This window comes from Phalaenopsis equestris, unplaced genomic scaffold (assembly GCF_001263595.1).
Source record: "Phalaenopsis equestris unplaced genomic scaffold, ASM126359v1 Scaffold202294, whole genome shotgun sequence".
NCBI lineage: Eukaryota > Viridiplantae > Streptophyta > Magnoliopsida > Asparagales > Orchidaceae > Phalaenopsis > Phalaenopsis equestris.
This window is the reverse complement of record NW_018222004.1, coordinates 239,166-244,358: the sequence shown is the minus strand read 5'-3', so window position 1 is coordinate 244,358 and position 5,193 is coordinate 239,166.

Here is a 5,193-nt window from a genome sequence, read left to right as displayed (position 1 = left end):
GGGAATGGCCTCCCCAACGCTGACCTTTTCCTGCAACGTACTGGCGAGTCATGAAGCCCGCAACCTTGCTCCTACCATCAAATTCGGAGCTGGATTTGAAGATCTTGAAGTCATCCTCGGGAAAGCCCCATTTGTAGTAATGAAGATTGCCGCTCCATAAATACAAGAACCATCTGCAGAATTCAGCCTAAACTGCCTTCAAGACTTCCCTCTTGCAAGAAGTCTAAAACTACTGCCATCACGGCACCCGCCAAACCTGCTAGCCCTACTGCTGCTGAGGGGAAAGAAGTAATGATTATTGAGGATCCGACTGAGGGATTAACTGTCCCACCACCTGTGTTTGGAATTGAATCAAGTTCGAGGACTGTACTACTGACCCGAACTCAAAAGAGGAACTACAACAGAAGAGTTCAGAGGGCCGTCAAAGCCCAGGCTCCTACAGAGATACCCATTGAGGAGGAGCCTCATCAAGATGAAGAAGGATTACCAGAAATTTATCCACTCCTATGAGGGAGTAGATTCAATCCTCTGATGGATACCGATGGATACATGAGTATCCGGAGAATCACTGTCGCATTACCGTCACTTCAGGGACACGGTGAGGAGAGAAAAAAGTTCACTCCTATCACCCGAGTTAGTGCAGTTTTCAAAAGGCTAGCTGCCAAAGAAGGATGTTCAGTTAGCAAGTTGCTTAAATGAGTGGGAGATGCAATTTCCCCTCGCATGAAGAAGGAAATTTTGAAGGGCATCAAATCCGCCAAACAGTCCCACAAGACAACTGGAGTACCACCTACTCGAATCTTCGTTTGGTTACGTTTAGGGAAGAGAGTTGATCCACACTAATTACTAATGATCACATTGCCACCAGGACCACAGGCTATCATTAAGTCAAGACCGGGTCCGAAAATCTTACTCATCACCCATTATGGAGATATTCCTACAATCCCAAAGGCAAAGACAAGACAATTACCTAGCACTGTAGTAGGTCTACACCATGGGGAGGATACTTTCCCTCGACATACCGATGTTTCTACTAAGACGCTCCGTCCTGAGACATCATCATCAAAAAAGAAAAAGGTATGGGTACCCAAGGTTGCTGCACTGATACAGTCTAGTGAGCCCACGAGATAGGAAGTGAAACCAGGATCTGAAATATCTGACATCGTTGCAACAATAGCCAGCGAGATGGAGGAACAAGCAGAGGATGTCCATCAGGGTCCTCTAGATCTTAAAGCAATCAAGGAATCAATAATTGAAGAGAAAGTTGAGTAACTCAGAATCGAGATTTCTGAGTTAGCTCGAGAACACGGAGTTTCCGTCGATAGCGACGATGAAAATTTTGATTACAATGATTACTTGGAGGAAGATTTCATGGATGTCCATGCAATTGAAGCCAGAGCCACCACATCTGTGCGCTAGGCTCAACCTCATACCAAAGAGAATGCTGTAGATGAGCTGCGTAGGGCTGTCCTCCTAAGAGATGAGCATGTTAGCCTACTAGAGAAAAGAATAGAAGAGATGACCACAACCATGACCGCTATCCTCTATTCACTGGCAATCCCAAGTACCGCAATTGGATTCTCCAAAGATCAATCAACCAAAAATCATACACATCACAGATGAAAGGACAGAGGTTGCTTCAACAAATAAAGATGAGCAACACGGAAAGGATTCTCCATCAGGTGCTATGGCAAAAAAAAAATTCAAGCAAATGTTTGACCAAGTGCGGGATGCTTTAACCCAATCTAAGGGTAGTGCATTGGTTCTAAAGGGTAGACCTTACCCTGAGGAATTCGATGTCGTGCCTTTCCCCAAGGGTTTTGTGGCCCCAAACTTCAAGATATTTGATGGGACTGAAAATCTCAGACAACATATAGCACATTTCTGAGCCAGATGTGGCAACACAAGAAATAGTGAAGCTCTACTCTTTCAGCAGTTCGTCAGCAGCTTGTCAGGAATTGCTTTTGACTGAATTGCTTTCGACTGGTACGCTGACTTGCCCAATAGGCTAGTTAAAATATTTTCTGAGTTGGAGCAATTATTTATAAAAAGATTTGTCGGGGCGTAACATCATATTTCCATCGGAGAACTCATGATGGAAAGACGAAAGCCCAATGAGACTTTAGTAGATTACATTTTGAGGTGGAGCCAGTAGCTTTCATGCTTAAGGGACTCACCATCAAATTCTTTGAGAAGCTACTAAGTAAAGCCAACAGTCTTCAAGAGGAAATAAAGCACATGGAGCCACACGAAAAGGCCAAGGTGACCAGAGTGTTTGAAAAGAAATCAGGAGTAGTAGCAACCGTCGACAAAGAAAAGCTGTCGTCGACGAAGGAAAGCTGTTGATAAAGATATATGCAGAAGAGCCTCGACAGTCTTTATCACAGTACACTCAAAAACAGAGTAGTCAATCCAACCAGCAACCGCCTCAAGAGGTATCACCTCGAACAAGGGATAAGAAAATCTCCCTGTCAGAGCGATGTAAGACAGTGTATTCTTTTAAAGATGAAGCTATACTTAAAATATTCAGAAGTCTGATGAAGAAGCCAGAATTTAAACAACCAGAACCGAAGAAGCCCGACGAGGTGGATAAGAAGAATGAACCAAATTATTTCCCATATAACCGGTTGCTTGGACACACTATAAAAAAATGCTTCGTCTTTAAAGACTAGCTTGAGAGAAATCTTAAAGAAGAGAACATAACAATCCTGAAAGAATATTTAAAAGAACCTGAATAAAGGTTCCATAAATATGATTTCGGCCAAGCCAATCTCCCCAATTGATCCATATACTAGAACAGATGGATGAAGTACTACTTGGGATGAACTCAAGAGGGTCCTTAATCAAATACATGATTCATCAAAACAAGCTTCTAAGAATATCGAAGAAGAATGGAATGAGGTCTGGAGCAGATCATCCAAGAAAATACTGAACAAGATCCAGTCTGCATCAAAATAAGCCTCCATTCAGAGTCCGCAACATACCAAGCCAGAGATGAAGGTTTTGCCAGGAGATCAATCATCGTCAAAGACAAAGGAGCAAGAAGAAAAATGTCGCTGCAAAGATTGATAGCACGAGGGGTAGGATAGGGTCTACCTCTACTAGATTGGTTGTCTCGAATTTAGGGAAGAAAATCCTCGAACCCTTGACTTTGTATGATTATCTTTTTGTCCCTCCGAGATCTTATGAATATAATGATTGTGATTTCGGCTAAGTTTTGACTATTTCTGGTGATAAAGTAACTGATTATGACCGATCTAGCTTCGATCTCGATCCCTAAAATGATCCTCAAATCGTACCCGAATCTGATGAACTCGTTGTCAAGTCCAAAGAAGACAGCAATGACACAGCTTACGACAACTCTTATAATGAGGAGGCAATTCTCGAGCATCACGATGGTACTCCGATTTCCATCAACCTAGATCTTTCCGATGAAGAGGAAAAGGCACCGGAAGATTTAACAATGATATGATCCCTAAAATGATCCTCAAATCGTACCCGAATCTGTTGAACTCGTTGTCAAGTCCAAAGAAGATAGCAATGACATAGCTTACGACAACTCTGATAATGAGGAGGCAATTCTCGAGCATCACGGTGCACCGCTTACCATTAACTTAGATCTTTCCGACGAAGAGGAAAAGACACCGGAAGATTTAACAATGATATCTCAAAAAGAAGAAATCACAGAAGTTAACTTAAGGAGCGGAAAAGTATTACCACCAAGAACAGCTCCAACAAACAAAGGAAAGTAGATAATGACTCGAGAAGTGATACCTCCACCTCCACTAGTGGAAGAACCGCATAATCAAGATAAAGTCGAAGGATCATACAAAGTAGACAACAACGTGCTAGCTCATCTTAGGAAGTTGCCGACCCGATTAGGCATCTATGACGCTCTGATCCTATCAAAGGAGATGAGAGAGTCTCTGGTTACAGCTTTGCTTGACCCAGAAATTTGCTTAGCTCAGTTGGCTAGCACATCCTCAGATGAAGTTTGTTCGTTGAAAGAAAGCCCGGGGTAACCTTCATAGATGAAGACTTCCTGCTCGGTACTGCCGACCACAATCTTCCACTCTATATATCTTCGTCAACATCAGTAGATTTGTGTTGTCCAGAGTTTTAATAGATCCTAGAGGATCTCTTAACTTGATGAGCCTATGAATATTGGCCTATTTTTGGCCTATTTAGATATTGAATACAACCAATAAAATGATGTTAAGAGGATTCAACCAAAAGGTAGAAAGAGCCCTCGGATCAATTACATTACTTATGAAGGTTGGAGAACTCGTGACAACCACTAAATTTCATATCATCAACGCCAAGACCTCTTTTAATGCTCTACTGGGTCAACCATGGATTCATGAGCACAATATGGTTCCATCATCTTTACACCAGTGCATCAAATACCACAAAGATGGTCAAGTAAATTGCATCAAAGGAGGCCTACAACCATATTCAGTGCATGAAGTTGGTATCCATGAAGATGTTGCCTACTACGCGCCTCCAAAGAAGACTGTCTTCTCTTAGACTGTCTTCTCTTAAACAAAAATGAAGATTCAAAAGAATTACAAAGAGGAGGCCATTCAACTCCGCTTCAACGATCTTCCACCACTTCCTTACAATGAGTTGGTGAAAGTTCTTCTAGTTCGTGCAACCGAGGTTGAGGCCGGGGACATGGACGAGGAAGGATCAATTTAATCAATGAATGGACTAGGCCAACCATCAATGTTGGTGATGAAGACAGTTCTAAAGATGAGATAATGATGACAAGACGGGAGTGACCTTAGAATGAGATATCCTTAGAAGATGCAGAAGAAAATGAATATGAAATAATGTATGATCAGATAAACCACTATATGAATGCTATGACCCTTACTTCGATTCTCCCTCAAAAGTTTGAGAGTTTAGAGGTCAAGGAAGTCCATAGTGTTGGTTCGAAGCCGATCAAATTTTACGGTTCTTCTACCTCTATTGAGCTTGCAGAACATGTAAATTTGGATGATGATTCTAATGAATTAGAGGAATTGCCTTTTGGTTACTTCTCGCTTTGTGTTCAAAAGTTAATTCAACAAGGACACTTACCAAAAAAAAATGCTAAAAGATAGATTTCAACTTTTTAAAAAATTATGGAATGGTAAAAGTCGAACTCCAAATTCAAAAGTGGGTCTCGGATTTGGTACAGTCGGACCAGTC